Consider the following 20,627-nt stretch of genomic DNA (forward strand, 5'->3'; position numbering starts at 1 on the left):
TGCTGTCAAGCTGCTGTTCAGTGTTGTTCAGAAATAAGGAAAGAAATTTGACAAGGAGCCACTCCACATCTTGGCTTCCAGGAGAAATACCATCTCTGAGGTCATGCCATTCATGAAGACATTTTTATTATTGTTTTGTCCGTCTGTTTTTCTGTTGCAGTCTCAGTGGAAGACGTGTGGTCTTGCTCGTGCAAAACCCATCTGGGGAGAATCCGTTCTTTCTTCCCCACGTCTTTGCTGCAGTTCGGCTTCCCCAGCTCCCTTCCTCACCTGGCAAAGCTGGCTGGCTCTGGACGTTTTGCAGTCTGAAGAAAATCACTGTTTCGCCTCCAGCAAGGAACAGAAATGTTGCAACCCTGACTCCTCCTCTAATGAAGAAAGAGTGAACAAGTGCACTTGTTGGGCTGCTTCTCCCAGAGCCGCCGGGCTCGGGGAAACAAGGCTGAGATCCCGGGACATCCCCCGGTTGGGCTGGGCTGCCCGCCCCCTTCCATTTGGGTCTAACTCGCTCCTCGCCCTCTATCTGGATTTTACCGGCTGTTCCTGAAACAGCTTTACACACGATGGATCTCCACGTCCTTTTACAGGAAGTGCTCACGGACTGAGATGGCAGACTTTGCTCCCCGGCAAAAGTGAGTACCCATCGCGGGCTGAACCGAGAGCGCAGGGGTGACGGGGGCGGCGCGGACGGCGCCGGGGCCGCGGGTTCGAGGCCGCGTGCGGAGAGGAGAGCGCGGGCTGCTCCGGAAAACGCCAGAAACCCGGCGGAACCGCCCGGCGGCAGCCTGGCGGAGAGCCGGGGCTCTGACAGCAGGGAGGTCCCCTCTCAGAGGAACTAAAAATACTGTATCCGCCCCCCACCCCTGCCTCTTTTACAACTGCACGCATTAGTCTTTATAAAAGGCATCTTCTGAGGCACCCTTAAGAATAAGTTTCGGCGTGACTGTGGGATTCTCAGAAGGTACATTATTTACATCAAAGTGAAAAGAAAAAACTAGCGGGGAGGGGGAAGGGGCTCAGACAGGTGATGCGCTGACGGCGGGCTTGAGGATTCTCGCAGCAGCACCAGCACGCGCCACGTCCCGGGTATACGGCGTGCAAAGTTGAGCGGTACCCGTGCTGACCCGAAAGGCGTGGCTCCCTCCCCACCAAAAAAAGGCAGTGGGAGCAGTGGCAGGTAAGCAGCCTCCTGGCTGTCATCCGGAGCCCAGCCGAAGGGAGGCGGCCCGACCTCAGCAAAGGAATTCCAGCTGGAGAGGCAGCTGCGGGAGCCGCTGGAGGGAAGAGGACCAGAGAGGAGAGGAGAGCGGAGGAGAGGAGGGGAAGTCAGGCAAACTCAGGTAACCGGGGAGCCAGAGCTCTGCCGCAGCGAGGGCCGGAGTTCCAGCTCTCTGAGTGAGAGAAAATCCTTTTAGTGGCCTCTACCTGTGTCCTGGGCAAGCAGCCACGTTGCCCTAATAACAAGCAATTTAGGATTTTCGATGACTGGACTTGAAAATGGTTGCAAAGCATTATTATTAATCTGGAAGGATTCGTTTGTTTTCATTCATCAACTTGGTTGGCAAAGATTTCCCACCCGAGTTTCATGCTTCTTGGTCAGGGGAGTGTTGCTAATCCCACCTCTGCCTCTGGTTGTGCAAACTTGGGCAAGACACTTAGGGTCTTCGGGCCTCAGTTTTCCTTGCAACATTTAGGGCAATATATGTATATATATATATATACCACTAACATTGTATGTGTGCATATGTGTATGCAACATTTAATGCAATATATATATATATATATATATATATATTGCCCTAAATGTGTGCATATGTGTGTATACATACACATCTACTATATATATATATATATATATCACTACTTATATATGAATATATGTAAAATTAGTGGGACAAAAGTGCTGCAGAATAGTGTAAGAAAGAAGCTGATGAAATTTTACATTTCAGTGGTTCTTAAAAATTGGGGATCGTAAGTCCTTTTGAGAATTTGATATGAGTCCTCTCCCAAAGGAGCAGGGGGTGGGGAGGGGGAATATTCTTATGCAATGTACATAAAGTTTTGAAAGCAATCCCTGGGGGTTTTGGGACATCCCCTGAAGACCCTGCTTGAACCCCAAGTGAACATCCCTTGTCTTCCTTTCAAGGGCCTGCATCAACCATCCAGCCAAACCTCTGCAGGCAGCTGGGCTGGCTGGGGGGGTAATCTGGCAGGCTTTCCTGGGGGAAAGCTTTCCCTGGGGGTCTGGAGTCAGCCGTGCTGCTGAAGGAGAGAGCCTTCCTTTCATGAGTGAGCTCCTGGGACACTGTTTCCCAAGGGCTTCACCAGTCTCTGCCTTGTGGGGAACCCTCCTTACAAACTCTTGTAATGACTTTCCTAAGGTGATAATCCTGAGCCCTGGAGTTTTCACTCCTACAAACAGCACTGGAGAACACCTGCAGAGGGTCACTCTCTCAAAAAAGAGCTCTTCTGGTCCCCTAGCTGGATGTCAGACAGTGAGACCAAGGCTTAGTTTTGAAACGAAGTTTCAAACTATTTGCTCCCCGATGCATAGTAGGAATAGTAATGGTCTCCTTTGGGACCTCTGCACTTTTCCTTTAAGGTACTAGGGACTCATGCCTCGTGGGACCTGGGTCTTCCATTGGCAATGCCAGAAAGGTGTAGCAGAGGACACAGGGAGCTTTGGAGCCCAACAAACTGGGCTTCAAATCTTGGCTCTCACAGTTCAGGCAAGTCACTGAACTCTGAGTCTCACTTTTCCTATTGGTGAAATGGGGAGCAATACTGCTTTCTTGCACAGTTGTTAGGAAAATGAAAAATAAAAAATGGAAATGCCTAGTCTATAGTCAATGAGAGGCTGCTATTATTGATATTAATGTGAGGTTATAAGTCAGTGGTAAATAGTCTCCTGCTTTTATAGAGCAGTTTACTCTGTCTCCAATAGAGCTTATGTCAGCAGAAGAATGAGTAAAATCAGTCCTGGTCTAGTTATTCTAAAAGATGAATGGTGGGCTCAGAATACAATGTTGGGTTTACTGCTTCACCTTTGTCAAGCAGAGCGTTCTGTGCTGCCAGCAAGTGAAATGTGTCCAGACTGGAGTGGATTCTTGACCCTTTCTCTGAGTTCTCTTTTGGCCCATAATCTTGAATACAAAACAGCTAGATCTGTGCCTGTGGCTACAAGCATCTCGGTATGGAAAGTGGAGAAGTCTGATGCTGCATCCATCTCCAGGTACGCCACAAACTGTCTCTGTAAAGAGAAATGTCTCCATTTCTCAGCTCGGCACAGATTTAATCAACTCAACTAATACCCTCTGTCTCTCTCCGTGGTTCTGGCCCCTCAGTTGCAAGAATTGAATGACACAGAAATGGGGGAAAGAACTATCAGAATCTTAAAAGGAACTTGTATTCCTTCTAAGTAGCCATTCCAAAGATCGATCAGTATATTCTGGCAAAGCATTCTTGAATGCAAAGATGACAATATTGATACCTACTATTCACTGAGTCTTCAAGATGTACTAAGCACTTTCCTACATTCCTTCAATTAATTCTCGCAGTAACATCGCAGGGTATGGATTATCACTTAGAGCTTTACAGATACGGAAACTGAGGGTTAGAGAAATTTACATGACTTGCCCAGTCTGCATAGCTGGTAAAAGGCAGAATCGGGATACAAGCCCAGGTCTGTCTGACTTTGACACCCACTCTTGTTCCAGTACCCAGGGCTGCCAGACTCCCTGCAGTCAGAAAGTTTCATCATGCTAACTGGGTCCCAACATGGTTCTTCTTTCAAAGGGCAGGAATAACCAAATCCTTCGGGTGACTTAAGTGGCATGAACATACACTTTGCATGTGATACACATCAACATGTAGCAATAAAATCACCTGTGGAGAATAATTTTCCTGCCCCTTCCCCAGCCCAGCTGTTAGACTCAAGAAAGACAACACTCACCCCCAGCAGGCGAGGCTGGCTCTCGGCCACTGACTTCCTGAGCAATTCCTTTAGGTCAGAAAGAGCTCTGAAAAAAAAAAAAAAAAAAAAAAGAGCTCTGGAATTTTCATTCTCCATTACCTTTAGAATCAGTACACTGTTTACATTTGCCTCCATGTGTTGAGCATTCTTTCATTCATTCATTTATTCCACAAATACTTGCTGAAGTCTGAATAAGACAGACAAAGCCCTAGCTCTTGTGAAGCAGCTATGCTAGAGGGATGTATAAGAGACAGGTGAACAAATATATAAATCAGATAATTTCAGAGATTGATAAATGTCATAAAGAAAGTAAAGAGAGGCTGGGGGCTCAGAGAGTAACAGGGCTTGGGGGCAACTTTAAATAGGGCAGCCAGAGAAGGTTTCCATAACAAGGTCACCCTTAAACTTAAACCTGCAGAGTAAGAGGAAGCCAGCCCCATGAAAGTCTGGGGAAAGACTGCCTTAGCAGAAGAAACCTTGAGGGAGAGTTCTGGAAGTGAATAAATGAAACAGTAGAGCCTCAAATACAATGAAATAGCCCCTTAGAGATCAAGTCGAGTTTTATAAAGGAGAAATCATTGTTTGACTGCCTATTATGCTATTCTAGGCTGTTCTGTGTACTTTCTGCCTAGTTTATTTAATCTTCTCAGCATTCTGGTGAGTTAGCTATCCGGTCTTGATTTAATAGTTGAAGAAACCGAGACTTATAGAGGGTAAGTAGCTAGTCCAAGGTTATAAATCTGGTATTTGAATCCCACAGTCTGTTTTGCAGCAAAGCCCCAAACTTTTTCCTAACACAACATGTGGCCTTTGAGATCATCTCTTCTAGGGGATAGTGAAAGAGCTAGCAGAAAAAAAATATCAAAAGTCTATTAGGAAGCTAAATGCTGGCAGTAATTTCTATCTGATGTCCCAGTTTCCAGTTAGCATGTCTAAACCTGCACTGCGTACTACGGTAGCACTAGTCCCATGTGACGACTGAGCACTTGAAATGTGACTGACTCGTGCAAGTGGAAATGTGCCGTAAAACTCACCCCAGATTTCAAAGACCTAGTACCAAAAAATACATGTCTATCTCATTAGTTTTTATATTGACTGTATGTTAGAATAGTAGTATTTTAGCTGTAGGGGTTTAGTTGAAATATATTATTAAAATTAATTTTCCCTGTTTCCTTTCAATTTGTTTTAATGTGGTTAGTAGGAAATTTGAAATCACGTATGTGACTCGCATTATATTTCCATCAAACAGCACTGCTATAGACTAATCAGTTGACAGAGATAGGATAGGAAATTTTTCCTCCTTCTTCTTAGCATAACTTTTCCTTTATTCTTGGCTCAGCCTCCTTCACAGATCTATCCCTTAATTCAGTTTCTCAGTGAAACAGTAGACAAGAGAAAAAGAGGTCCCTCTGTGTCTTCCCTCACCCTCATTATTTTTCTGAGTGGGTGATCATTCAAAGCCCACTACATCATGCCACTGTGGGATTTGATGAAATAGACTCAGTGGTTACTTTCATCACCAGGACCCATTCCCTTACCCAGGCAAATCTCAAGCTTCCAAGCATCCTATGACCAAAGGGTCATTTTGAACCTGGATATACTTTTACCATAAAATCTTTCCCAGGACAATGTTTTTGTCATTCCGAGACTTTGTAAAATCTGCCTGGCAGACAGCCAGGGTTTCATGTCTGTGTGCAAAGATCATTAAATAAATTATCTCATTGTGGTGATAAATGTTTCCCCCTCTCTGTGCTTTCGCTTAAAACAGCTTGAACAAGATGCAGTCCAAGTTTCCAGAAGGGCTGTTCCAAGGACATCACAGAAGGCCATTTTGACTTCTCCTCTTGTCCACTAGCTAAAGTGGCCTTGAATATGTCAATGCAGTGAAGATATGATTGGTTTGATGTATTCCAAAGGGAAGAACATGCAGATTCTGGGGTTGTTAGGGGAAGCCTCTGGCCTGGGATGTCAGAGGCCTGGATTCGACTTTTGTCTAAGGGTTTGTATGTTATCCTCACCCTCATTCCCCCAACAATCTTGTAGAAAGGTCAGAGTTGATGAGATAATGCCACATAAGATGCTAATGGAGAAATGTACTATAAAATGGTTGGCCATGGACTGTAGACATTTGCTACAGGGAAGAATTTCCTTTCTGCAGCTTGAACAGGGTATACAGGCAGACCTAGGAGATATTGCTGGTTTGGTTCCAGACCACTGCAATAAAGCAAATATTGCAGTAAAATGAGTCACAAATTTTTTAGTTTCTTAGTCCATATAAAATTTATGTCTATTAAGTGTGTGGTAGCATTATGTCTAAAAAGCACTGTACATATTTTAATTAAAAAATACTTTATCACTAAAACACGCTAACCACCATCTGACAACGCAATTTGTAAAAAAAGAAAAAAGAAACCCAAAATATCTGCAAAGTGTAATAAAGCGAAGACCAATAAAATGAGGTATGCCTGTACACGATGCTCTTTGAGATATATGAGTGGCATTTGTTTATTTCCACTCGAAATCTAAATCTTGGGGGGAAATAGCAGTAAGAAGCTGACAGGAGCGAATTTTAGTGTATCTACCTCAACAGTAATACGTATTTTTCGGCATCTTCTAAGCCAAGCAGTCTGTGCCAGACTCCATAGGGAAAATTTAAAAATCTTAAAACAAGGTCCTTGCACTGGAGGAGCATGTTATCTCGCTGGGAACATGGGCATAAGCATGAAATACCAGGAGCAATGTAAGACGAAATCTTCTAAGTGTTACCTGGACGCTTAGAAACGGACAGTTAGAGTTTGGAGATTCCAGAGGGCATTGTGCCCCCAAGCCCTAAAGTACATTGAGAAAGACAAGGTAAGAGATGGACATTGAAGGATGTAAGGCTGGGCTGTAGACCAATGGACATTGGGGGTAGGGGATGGAGGGAGGAAGGCACTCCGAGTAAGGAGATGAGCACACCTGGCCTGGCGATGAAAATGTGCCTGGAGTGTTTAGTGATGTGAAAAAGAACAGTTGGAATCACCAGGGAAGCTTTTAAAAGTTATTGAGGTCCCCAGCCCATTCCAGAATTTTAATTTAAGAATGGGGCCTGGGTGCCAGTGTTATTGTTGTTTGTAATTCCCCAGAATATTCTAACGTGAAGCCAGAGTTGAAAGTGACCGAGCAAAACACAAAGTCTTTGTCTTGTCATCATAGACAATAAAATTAAAAGGGTAATATTTTCAAGGGAATGAAATGGACAATTAAGATGTATGGTCTTTATTTTTAGGAGTTTTATATACACGAATGCAATCTTTTTAATTCACGGACAATTGTTTGTAGTGATTCTGTCGACTTGGATGTTGTGGCTGAATGGTGTAGCCAGCTGCCCACTCCTGTACTCTGTGTGCTTTAGGGGTGCCCTTTAGTCAACCCTGGCTATGTGTGAGGCGATTGGTATCTTATAGCTCTTTGTATCCACCAGGCTTTGCAAAGGGCTTCATTATCATGCCCATTAGCGCCCACAGTAGCTATTTTTTAACAGTCTGTAACCTTGCCTCACCTTTCCAACTTTACAAATTGGGAAATGGAGTTTAATTATTTGCCTTGGGCCTTGAGGCTTGCTGGCAACAGAATGAAATTAGGATTCTCAGCCACTGAATTCCCCGTATCTTATTTGGCTCTTAAGGCGTGTGTGCCCCGTCTCCTGCTGCTGTTAGAAAACTCTGTACTTAGCCATGTTATTTCTTCAATGAATGAATGTTACAGATCAGTAGGTAAAGAATGACTAGTCTGCCCCAGCTGGCTACACTGTGATTATGAGTGTCAGCAGCCCGGAGGTAGCTGCAGTGGTCCCAGGAGCCCCATCCCTATCATCTTGGAATTCAAGTGAAAGAGTGGTCAATCTTATCCACTCTTACCTGTGGGAAGTGAAGTCTCTCTAGTCCCAGAGCTTTCAGGCTGCTCTGATTTCTCTTCTCTGAAGCTTCTGTTCACTGAAAAGATAATGGTTTTTGTTACACACCTAAAAAAAGAGAAGAAAGCCCAGCAAGGTTTACAAGCTGCATTTTTAAAGAATTCCATGTTTAACTTCTGGGTTTATTGCCAATGGTGAGGCTGGCAGGTCTTTACGAAGGGTAATGGAACGAAGCTAGAGTCTTAGCATTGCATCCTCTTTAGGACATGAGGATAGGTCAGTTTTGTGCCATTCCAAAATGGTCATTTTCTTTTCTTTTTCTCTGTCTTGAAATCCATTACTGATTTAAAAACAATTTCCAATCTCTTTAGCTATAGCAAAAAGCAAGCCTCTAAAACAGTGGTCCTTGACACTGACTGCACATGAGAATCACCTTAGGAGCTTTAATAAATAAGCCTGCCCGGGCCCCATCCCTAAACCCATTAAATCAAGATTCTGAGTATGGAGCCGGGGTATCATATTTATCTACAGTTCTCCAGGTGATCTTCGCTAAAAGCTGACCTTACTTCTCAGCTAAGGTCCAAATCTTCATGACTTATTTCTGTTTCTTCTTCTGCCTTGTTTTAAGTGTCATGGACCCCAGAGAACCATCCAAACCGTATTTTCATTGGGTAGCAACTTCATCAGTCTACTCTTTGTAAGCAGGATTTCTAGCATAAAATTGAGGTTTCTACCTATATAAACTAACTCCATATTCAGAGTAGCCCTGCATGGCCTCATGACTAAAATTTCTGTATGTGCAGTTTGGAAATCAAGTTGACAGAAGCTTGATAATTGTGAGATTGGAAGATAAAGGTTAAGCCTCCCTGCCGTCCATGTGTTAGATTTCCCAGTTGCTATGTTGGTATTTAGTCAGCTAACGCTTGCTTTCCTGTCTCAGCCATTTTAAAGCCAAATGACTTCATTCCGGTTCACACCCTTATTAAAGATATAATTACAGCAGTATTCTCTGTTATTGGGTAAACTTTATTAGGTGAATTGGCCAAGAACCAACTAGGTTGTGTAAAACTCTCTCGGTCCCAGGAAATCATTTGTGTTGCAGAGGCCACCAGCATCAGACTGGGCTAAAGGAGTCATGAATCTGGGTTTGGAAAGAGCCAGTTACAAGTCATACTAAATAGAGAAGAACTTAGGTTATGGAAGGTGATTCTAGAATCAATCTGAGAATAATTATCCAGGGTCCGGTTAAGTCTAAGATGCCAACCCTTCTCAGAAGGTTGTATTAATACCAAAAAGTAACCAAGTTCTTGTGCTAGATTTGGGGGGAGGGGGAAGGATGGACCACTCCACTTTTCTGGAGTGCTGAGATTGCAGGATGAGGAGATGAGAAGTTGTTAAGGAGAGTGCAGAGAGAAGGATAGGCAAAGGTCTACTCTTAGCCAAGCATCATGGGCATCGGCAATTGTTATTCGCTCAACTAATATTTATAAAGGGTCTGCTCTGTGCCAGGGACCGTTACAGGATAAAGTGATGATGTTCTTGCTCATCTGAAGTTTACATTGCAGTGAGAGGAAACAGATATCCATACTAAGAAACAAATAAATAAACTAAAATCACTTAGTGCTATGAAGAAAAACCAAGTGAGGTAAAGGGATCAGACCAATGAGGGCTGATTTCAATAGGTTTACAAGTGTAGCCCTCTCTGAAGGGGTGGCATTTGAGCTAGTGCATCAGCGTTGAAGAGAAAGCCACACAAAGATCGGGAAGAAAGAAGCAGGCAGAGGGAACAGCAAGAGCAAAAGCCCTGAGGTTGGAAAAGGTTTGGCGTGTTCGGGAAACAGAAAGGAGACCAGTGTGGCTGGACACTTAGGGAGGAAGCGATAGAGTCAGACAGGAAACCAGCCCTGAGGGCCCGAGGTCATGCATGGAACTAGGACTAAATGCTTTAAGGAAATCACTGGGAGCTTTTAAGTAGGGGAGTAATGTGTCTTACACTGCATTTTAGAGGTCTCTCAGGCTCCTGTGTGTAGAGTGCATTGTAGACTGGAAGCAGAGGGAGAGCTTGGGAAGCTGGTCAGGAGTCTGGCAAGAGGTGATGCTGGGGCAGTTAAGGGGTAGCAGTGGGTTGAAGAAGTGTTGGATTCAGGATGTGGAGGTAGGGCCAGCATGGATTTCAGATGGATAAAGCCAGTGAAAGGGATACCAGACCTAGTCCTGTCTGAGATCATTGCCCCTGCCCTGTCTCGACTTGGGCCACTGGTTTTGAACCAAAATGGAAAAACATCTAGTGTTATTTGAAAACATCGGGGGTTTTGGCCTTAACCTATTTAAGCAGGGGAAAAACCAAATTCCTGTCCAAGGAGAAATTTCTGTTTGTTGTTTTTTTACCTCCTAACCAGAAAAATTTCATCCTGTCTCGTTAAGACTGTTCTGCTGGGTTTTGATGTTTCTGATTACTGTGCTTTTCGTAAGTGCTGGAAATGTCACATTCACATTGCTAGTTTATCTCTATTCCGAGTATTTTGACTCTTGGGCTATATTAACTGAGCCCTTCATGCTGTCGGACATTTATACATGGCCTTTTGCAGTTGGTCAGTTTCTCCATATAAACTCTAACATCATAATAGCAAGCATTTAATGAGCACTTACTATATATATCAAGGCATTGTTTTAAGAATTTCACGTTTTAACTCCTTTATTCCCCCTACGCATCCTTTAGTTAGTGTCCTTATTATTATCATTTTATAAAAGAAGAAACGGAGGCAAAAAAAGAGTTTAAGTCATTCACCCAAGATCATACAGCTGGTAAGTAGCAAAGCCAGGTTTTGAAAAGAGTCTGGTTGCAGAGCTTGGCTGTGCCACTTTCCATGGATCTCCTTTTCAGTCTTTCCTGTATCACTGAAGCTGCGACTTCGGAATTAAACTTGTTTCTCTTGCAAAAACCTAAAGGTACCACTAGGGGGCACTTCAACTGAGCAGGGCTTCCAGGAGTGGGACTGCTGGGGAAATGGCATAATTCAGAGGCTGGATGATCCAGCCCCCTCCAGGAGGGCCTCGCATCTGAACCGCCTGCCATCTGCCAAGGTGGAAGGGTATATCCCCACCTAGGGAGCTGGCTGGGCAAAGGTGCTGACACCAGAGGACACTTGAGGAAATGCTCCCTCTTCTCCACACCCCCTCTTCTGCCCACTATGCATAGTTCCTGTAGTTGTACCCACCTACCTGTCCCCTCTCAAAGGATGGAAAATACCAAAATTACTCAATAAGCCATGCAGCAAATTCTAGTAGCTCTCCAGGTCATCTGAGGCTGGCCTTCAGAAACTAACCAAAAAGGAGTCATTAATTCAGTTGTTATCACAGTTTTGCTTTAAAAATATTGAAGAGTCTCCCTAGAGTTGTATTATTAGAAGTTCAGTAAGTCTGGTGAACACAGGAGGTCATGCTGTCTTCTGTACCTTCTACTGAATATCGGCTCCAGAAAAGTCTTCTCTCAAGTGACTTGGTTTTCCAATAATCATCGTGAAAGTAACAGACCTTCCTCTCTTCCTAATGGTGGTAATGACCATGAATTTAACAGAATGGAGGTTTATACAAAGAGTTCATTAAAGTTTCTTTAACTCCATTAATGAATTCTCCAGCAATGACTATAAAGGCAGTAATTGTGGTGATTCATCTTCTATAAGTTTTAGCTTGCTATGTATTTTAATTAAATAGAAGGCAATTTTTTTTTTTTGCTCCAGTTGCCATAGGGTAACTTTCTATCGAGATTGATGTGCAATCATGGGAATTGTTGAATTTACCTAATCAAATCATCAATCTGCTCATTCAACTGTTTGACTTTCAATAAAAGTGTTATTTTAAAATGATATACATGACAGATATTCCCTATGGTTATATTAACTTCCAAATTCAAAACTACAAAGGAGACAAAGAAATATAGTTGCATTTGCATTAAGCTATCATCTTACTGAAGTTAGGAAGATTTCAGTGGAACATCAATTAATTACAGAAAGCTTGAAAGCCATTTCAGGCCTTTGAATATCCTCCAAATAGCCCAGAATCCTGCAAACAGCATAACTCTTTTTTAATTTTATCTTCAAATCTGTAAGGTAAATCCTCCTTTATTGGATGGTTTTGATTAAATACTCAGCAGAAAGTGAGAGTAAATGTGTATCAAATGTAGATACGTCTTAAAACCGTCATTCAAAGATCAGAAAAATGTCATGGAAGCTATGTGATCATAGGGGTGACGCCATTGCTTCATTTAGAGTTTGACCAGAAGAGTTTTCTTTTTCTTTTAGTAAACTTTTCTGATTTTACTTTTCAAAGGACATCGCTGAAACCATAACATTGTTCATATCTGTGACTTTTAAATGTTTTATTTATTTTTGTACAGGGTTTAAAATTCAAGGTAACAAAGAGTATTCAATGAAAAATAGGCCTTCCCCCTCCTGTCCCATGGCTACCCAGTGCCCCCAAAGGCAATCACTCATATTATTATAAAAATGTCCTATACCTTTGCAAAAATACACTATGTATATAAATATAGTCTAGGTATCCTTTTCTAGTTATTTCACATGAGATGCTGTGCTCTGGGAAGCCAGAACCTACATTCTATTACGGACCTCCCAGTCCTACCAGCACTGATCCCTTATGGAAACTAGAGCTTCCTATCTCAGCTCAAGTGTATTATTAGAGGATGCACAGCAGTATTTTCAGAGGAGGGTTCACCTGCCAAGTACAGAGGAGAAGATGCAATTACATGAGATGCCCACCTTGGGTATTGGTGGACATGTGTTTTCTGTGGTGAGTTTACAACTAATCCAGATGGAGTCATTAAGTATCAGGATAAGAGTGCTGGGGTCTCAGCCTTCTTGGGCTCAGACTTCTGCAGGGACTTAGGGATGTTGGGGTTCCCTTAGCCCCCAAAGGCTGATGGTATAAGCTCCTCCCAGCATTCCCCGAGCCTCAGTGCTATCTTCTGTGTTGACCTAGGGCACAGCTTGTCCATGGTCAGCACTCACTAATGACCATTATACGCATGTCTCCTCTAGTGGATCACACAGGGGAGCACGGAGGGCCTAAGAAATGAGTTCACTTCCTTATTTCATCTCTCCTGCACTATCATCTTACTTTGTTCCAGAAAGAATTCCCTTTTGGCTCCACCTACCACACTAAGATGCCCCTATGTAAGCCCCCCAATTTTTGTGTCCCCACTCACACTCTATTGCCTGCTTTCCTCTGTCAAACACCTTCCTCCTCTGAACGGAATGTTCCTAAGAATGTGTTAAAGAACTTGGTTAGCCGTTCAGGACCCTATAGTTCAAGAAGTGAACACTCCCAGCATTTTCAGTTTAACAGCAGTGGTTCAACCTAACATCTGTACTGGTGGGAATCACTAGCAGTTAAGTGGGAGAAACATATCTGGGGCGGGTGAAGACCTCCAATCACATGCGGCTGAGGTGTAATATTACAAGTATGCAAGCCTGTTGTTATCCAGCTGAGTTAAAAGTAAGCCCTCGTAAGCCCTCGGTGCCAAAAGGAAGCCCTTACTCTTATTTCTAAACATCAGTGAAGTAGGATCTTGTAAGAACCTGGAACTTGCCCTCTGAGTAAGAGTCTCGTGTGTGTCTTGCCAATGAGAACATTCACTAGAATCAGATAGACTCAGCGCAAATCTCAGCTCTACCCTTTCAGAGGCAAGGCTGTGGAGCAAGTTAGTTGCCTCTCTGTGCCTTACTTTCTCATCTGTACAATGAGGACACTAAAACTTACATTCCAGGGTTGCTGGGAAAATAAGACAAGATAAAGTAGGTAAAAACACTTGGCACCAAGGAAGCACCCAATTCATGGGAGTATCACTTTCATCGAAGAATTCATGGCTTACTGGGAGACCAACAAATGTACAGTCAACGAGGCAAAATTCCAAGGGCATGGAGTAAGTGTTGAGTGTGAGCTTAGCATGCAGTAGTAAGCTTGTGAGGTCCTCAGAAATCCTTGTATGGACCACTCAGTTCAACCATTTCCCTTCCTTCTTACACCAGCAGACCAACATGGCACTTCTGGTTGGCAACCCTTATAAAAGAAGTTACCTTCTCTGGATACAAAAGCAACCATATTCCTTCTTTCTGCTGAATCTGCTTTGAGGCTGTGCCTCAGAGCAGGTATGTGACTCATGGAAAGTTTGCTTAACTTCTTTTGAGTGTTAGTCTCCTTATTTGTAAAAATAAGATAATGAAGATAATGCCCTATTCCAGGATTATTTTGAGGATGGACTAAGATAATGGATGACCTATAGTCTATAGTTAGTCCTCAGAACAAGCTCGTTCCTTTCTCCCGTGACCGCACATATGTGGATGGTTTGAACAGTGCGTCACACATGGAGGGAAGGCTCTGGAATGATAACAGCTCGTTTGTTGACTTGGTGCTTTGTACACCCAACCTCAAATGGCACATTTTCAAGGCCATTGTTCTTCCCAAATACTTAACCGGGGAGCTGGATTATGAGCCTTTGGGACCCAGGTCTGATAAGTATTCAGGAAAACTTCTCAAGAGAGATGAAGCTCGGCGATCAGCTGAATATACCTTCTCCATTTGCCTTACCTTTGATGCCACAGGCAAATCAGAGCCGGTTGGGCAGTGTGCAATTCTGAGAAATGAGGAGAAGGCAGAAGTACCTGTTCTTCCTCTAGTAAAGCCAAGGAAAATGGAAAAGCTCAGAAATATATCAGCACCATTGGCAAGCATAAGAGGGAAGGGAGTTAATGTGCCACAAAAACTCACATTGCTGGGGAAAGCGCTGCTCTCCACTGATTCTAGAGAGCCTGTCAGACTGGCCTCAGACTAGACAAAGCCCTGAATGGCCAGAGACTGGGCTCTGCAAGAACTGGACCCTAGGCACCGAGAATTGAAAACCAACCTCATAAAGCCAGCCTGTTTCCATTTCTGAGCAATGAAATGATATGGGGTTTGTGATTCACTGACCCACTTGGAAGGACAAACAATTAATGAAAGCAAAGTGCTTGGCTTCTCTTGGCCATGTGGAGGGGGCTTCAGACTTGGATTGCAGTGTGTGCACCAGAAGGAACTGTCAGGTTTAGATGCTTATTATTATTCACTATTTAATTTGGGTTCTTTCTGTTTATTTCTGATTTCTTAAACATAATTGTGATTAGTGATATAATTTCATTTGTGAACAGTGTGTAGTAAGAATCCAGTAGCAAAAATCTGTAAGAGACTAAAATAGGCTTAGCAACTGCAGTAACATGGGCTCCAAATGTCCTATGTTAGGTTCTTAAGGTGAACATCAGTAATGTACACGGGGAATACTTTGAAATCTAAGGCATGATCAAAATGTAATAATTAAATGTTGTGGATTGCTTTTAAAACAGAAGTTGCTTCTGGCTTAGGGAAATCTTCAACGGGAGCATAAGCAATGCTTATGGATTCTCACCAAAGTAATCAGGAGACTGTGTATGTAAGAACTTGATAAATACAGGTTCAAGTGTAAAACAATTTCTCCCCACAATGGTAATTCATGAAGACCTACTTTACAAAGTGGTCAGTGATTGGGAACTTCTTTTTTTTTTTTCTTTTTCTAATGTGATTTCCTTTTTTTTTTTTTTTGAATTTTTGAATTTTATTTTATTTTTTTTATACAGCAGGTTCTTATTAGTCATCAATTTTATACACATCAGTGTACATGTCAATCCCAATCGCCCAATTCATCATACCACCACCCCTCGCGGCTTGCCCCCCTTGGTGTCCATACATTTGTTCTCTACATCTATGTCTCAATTTTGCCCTGCAAACCGGTTCGTCTGCACCATTTTTCTAGGTTCCACATACATGCATTAATATACGATTTTTGTTTTTCTCTTTCTAACTTACTTCACTCTCTATGTCAGTCTCTAGATGCATCCACATCTCTACAAATGACCCAATTTTGTTACTTTTTATGGCTGAGTAATATTCTATTGTATATATGTACCACATCTTCTTTATCCATTCGTCTGTCGATGGGCATTTAGGTTGCTTAGATGACCTGGCTATTGTAGATAGTGCTGCAATGAACATTGGGGTGCATGTGTCTTTTTGAATTATGGTTTTCTCTGGGTACATGCCCAGTAGTTGGATTGCTGGATGATATGGTAATTCTATTTTTAGTTTTTTAAGGAACCTCCATACTGTTCTCCATAGTGGCTGTATCAATTTACATTCCCACCAACAGTGCAAGAGGGTTCCCTTTTTTCCACACCCTCTCCAACATTTGTTGTTTGCAGATTTTCTGATGATGCCCATTCTAACTGGTGTGAGGTGATACCTCATTGTAGTTTTGATTTTCATTTCTCTAATAATTAGTGATGTTGAGCGGCTTTTCATGTGCTTCTTGGTCATCTGTATGTCTTCTTTGGAGAAATATCTATTTAGGTCTTCTGCCCATTTTTGGATTGGGTTGTTTGTTTTTTTAATATTGAGCTGCATGAGCTGTTTATATATTCTGGAGATTAATCCTTCGTCCATTGATTCGTTTGTAAATATTTTCTTCCATTCTGAGGGTTGTCTTTTCATCTTGTTTATGGTTTCCTTTGCTGTGCAAAACCTTTGGAGTTTCATTAGGTCCCATTTATTTATTTTTGTTTTTATTTCCACTACTCTAGGAGGTGGATCAAAAAAGATCTTGCTGTGATTTATGTCAAAGAGTATTCTTCCTATGTTTTCCTCTAAGAGTTTTATAGTGTCTGGTCTTACATTTAGGTCTCAAATCCATTTTGCGTTTATTTTTGTGTATGGTGTTAGGGAGTGTTCTAATTTCATTCTTTTACATGTAGCTGTCCAGTTTTCCCAGCACCACTTACTGAAAAGACTATCTTTTCTCCATTTTATATCCTTGCCCCCTTTGTCATAGGTTAGTTGACCATAGGTGAATGGGTTTATCTCTGGGCTTTCCATCTTGTTCCATTGATCTAAGTTTCTGTTTTGGGGCCAGTACCACATTGTTTTCATTACTGTAGCTTTGTAGTATAGTCTGAAGTCAGGGAGTCTGATTCCTCCAGCTCCATTTCTTTACCTCAAGACTGCGTTGGCTATTTTAAGATTTTTTTGTTCTGGTTCCATAAAAAATGCCATTGGTAATTTGATAGTGATTGCATTGAATCTGTAGATTGCTTTGGATAGTAGAGTAATTTTCACAAAATTGATTCTTCCAATCCAAGAACATGGTATATCTCTCCATCTGTTGGTATCATCTTTAGCTTCTTTCATCAGTGTCTTATAGTTTTCTGCATACAGGTCTTTTGTCTCTCTAGGTAGGTTTATTCCTAGGTATTTTATTTTTTTGTTGCCATGGTAAATGAGAGTGTTTCCTTAATTTCTCTTTCAGACTCTTCATCATTAGTGTATAGGAATGCAAGAGATTTCTGTGCATTAATTTTGTACCCTGCAACTTTACCAAATTCATTGATTAGTTCTAGTAGTTTTCTGGTGGCATTTTTAGGATTCTCTATGTATAGTATCATATCATCTGCAAACAGTGACAGTTTTACTTCTTCTTTTCCAATTTGGATTCCTTTTATTTATTTTCCTTCTCTGATTGCTGTGGCTAAAACTTCCAAAACTATGTTGAATAATAGTGGTGAGAGTGGACAACCTTGTCTTGTTCCTAATCTTAGAGGAAATGTTCAGTGTTTCACCATTGAGAATGATGTTTGCTGTGGGTTTCTCATATATGGCCTTTATTATGTTGAGGTAGTTTCCCTCTATGCCCACCTTCTGGGGAGTTTTTATCATAAATGGGTGTTAATTTTGTCAAAAGCTTTTTCTGCATCTATTGAGATGATCATATGGTTTTTATTCTTCAATTCGTTAATATGGTGTATCACATTGATTGATTTGCATATATTGAAGAATCCTTGCATCTCTGGGATAAATCCCACTTGATCATGGTGTATGATCCTTTTAAAGTGTTGTTGGATTCTGTTTGCTAGTATTTTGTTGAGGATTTTTGCATCTATATTCATCAGTGAAATTGGTCTGTAATTTTCTTTTTTGGTAGTATCTTTGCCTGGTTTTGGTATCAAGGTGATGGTGGCCTCGTAGAATGAGTTTGGGAGTTTTCCTTCCTCTGCAATTTTTTGGAAGAGTTTGAGAAGGCTGGGTGTTAGCTTTTCTCTAAATGTTTGATAGAATTCACCTGTGAAGCCATTTGGTCCTGGACTTTTGTTTGTTGGAAGATTTTTAATCACAGTTTCAATTTCATTACTTGTGATTAGTCTGTTCATATTTTCTATTTCTTCCTGGTTCAGTCTTGGAAGGTTATACCTTTCTACGAATTTGTCCATTTCTTCCAGGTTGTCCATTTTATTGGCATACAGTTGCTTGTAGTAGTCTCTTAGGATACTTTGTATTTCTGCAGTGTCTGTTGCAACTTCTCCTTTTTCATTTCTAATTTTATTGATTTGAGTCCTCTCCCTCTTTTTCTTGATGAGTCTGGCTAATGGTTTATCAATTTTGTTTATCTTCTCAAAGAACCAGCTTTTAATTTTATTGATCTTTGCCATTGTCTTCTTTGTTTCTATTTCATTTATTTCTGCTCTGATCTTTATGATTTCTTTCCTTCTGCTAACTTTGAGTTTTGTTTTTTCTTCTTTCCCTAGTTCCTTAAGGTGTAAGGTTAGATTGTTTATTTGAGATGTTTCTTGTTTCTTGAGGTAGGCTTGTATAGCTATAAACTTCCCTCTTAGAACTGCTTTTGCTGCATCCCATAGGTTTTGGATCGTCATGTTTTCATTGTCATTTGGCTTTAGGTATATTTTCATTTCCTCTTTGATTTCTTCAGTGATCTCTTGGTTATTTAGTAACGTATTGTTTAGCCTCTGTGTGTTTGTGTTTTTTATGTTCTTTTCCCTGTAATTGATTTCTAATCTCATAGCGTTGTGGTCCAAAAAGATGCTTGGTATGATTTCAATTTTCTTAAATTTACTGAGGCTTGATTTGTGACCCAAGATGTGATCTATCCTGGAGAGTGTTCCATGTGCACTTGAGAAGAACGTGTAATCTGCTGTTTTTGGTTGGAATGTCCTATAAATATCAATTAAATCTATCTGGTCTATTGTGTCATTTAAAGCTTCTGTTTCTGTATTTATTTTCATTTTGGATGATCTGTCCATTAGTGTAAGTGAGGTGTTAAAGTCCCCCACTATTATTGTGTTACTCTCGATTTGCTGTTTTATAGCTGTTAACAGTTGCCTTATGTATTGATGTGCTCCTGTGTTCAGTGCATATATATTTATAATTGTTATATCTTCTTCTTGGATTGATCCCTTGATCATTATGTAGTGTCCTTCCTTGTCTCTTGTAACATTCTTTATTTTAAAGTCTATTTTATCTGATATGAGTATTGCTACTCCAGCTTTCTTTTGATTTCCATTTGCATGGAGTATCTTTTTCCATCCCCTCACTTTCAGTCTGTATGTGTCCGTAGGTCTGAAGTGGGTCTCTTGTAGACAGCATATATATGGGTCTTGTTTTTGTATCCATTCAACAAGTCTGTGTCTTTTAGTTGGAACATTAAATCCATTCACGTTTAAGGTAATTAGCAATATGTATGTTCCTATGACCATTTTCTTAATTGTTTTGGGTTTGTTTTTGTAGTTCCTTTTCTTCTCTTGTGTTTCCCACTTAGAGAAGTTCCTTTAGCATTTGTTGTAGAGCTGTTTTGGTGGTGCTGAATTCTCTTAGCTTTTTTTTTTTGTCTGCAAAGCTTTTGATTTCTCCATCAAATCTGAATGAGATCCTTGCTGGGTAGAGTAATCTTGGTTGTAGTTTCTTCCCTTTCATCACTTTAAGTATATCATGCCACTCCCTTCTGGTTTGTAGAGTTTCTGCTGAGAAATCAGCTGTTAACCTTACGAGAGTTCCCTTGTATGTTATTTGTCGTTTTTCCCTTGCTGCTTTCAATAATTTTTCTTTGATTTTTGCCAATTTGATTACTATGTGTCTCTGCGTGTTTCTCCTTGCATTTATCCTGTATGGGACTCGCTGCACCTCCTGGACTTGGGTGGCTATTTCCTTTCCCATGTTAGGGAAGTTTTCAGTTATAATCTCTTCAAATATTTTCTCTGGTCCTTTCTCTCTCTCTTCTCCTTCTGGGACCCCTATAATGTGAATGTTGTTGCGTTTAATGTTGTCCCAGAGGTCTCTTAGGCTGTCTTCATTTCTTTTCATTCTTTTCTCTTTATTCTGTTCCACAGCCATGAATTCCACCATTCTGTCTTCCAGGTCACTTATCTGTTCTTCTGCCTCAGTTATTCTGCTATTGATTCCTTCTAGTGTAGTTTTCATTTCAGTTATTGTATTGTTCATCTCTGTTTGTTTGTTTGTTCTTTCATTCTTCTAGGTCTTTGTTAAACATTTCTTGCATCTTCTCGATCTTTGCCTCCATTCTTTTTCCGAGGCCCTGGATCATCTTCACCATCATTATTCTGAATTGTTTTTCTGGAAGGTTGCCTATCTCCACTTCATTTAGTTGTTTTTCTGGGGTTTTATCTTGTTCCTTCATCTGGTACATAGCCCTCTGCCTTTTCATCTTGTCTGTCTTTCTGTGAATTTGGTTTTTGTTCCACAAGCTGCAGGATTGTAGTTCTTCTTGCTTCTGCTCTCTGCCCTCTGGTGGAAGAGGCTATCTAAGAGGCTTGTGCAAGTTTCCTGATGAGAGGGACTGGTGGTGGGTAGAGCTGACTGGTACCTTCTTACTGATGT

At 41.4% G+C, this 20,627-nt stretch overlaps 1 protein-coding gene across 1 annotated transcript in view; it reads left to right on the forward strand.

Moving 5' to 3' along the window:
- The first annotated feature begins 416 nt into the window (after positions 1-416).
- The window catches only part of PRLR (prolactin receptor), a 182,266-nt gene continuing 162,055 nt past the window's right edge, over positions 417-20,627 (forward strand). The window contains exon 1 of the mRNA XM_082623538.1: positions 417-632. The gene's annotated coding sequence lies outside the window, so the exon portion shown is untranslated. The remainder of the gene's footprint in view (positions 633-20,627) is intronic.

The sequence above is a fragment of the Mesoplodon mirus genome, assembly GCF_964341445.2.
Source record: "Mesoplodon mirus genome assembly, chromosome: 5".
Classification (NCBI taxonomy): domain Eukaryota; kingdom Metazoa; phylum Chordata; class Mammalia; order Artiodactyla; family Ziphiidae; genus Mesoplodon; species Mesoplodon mirus.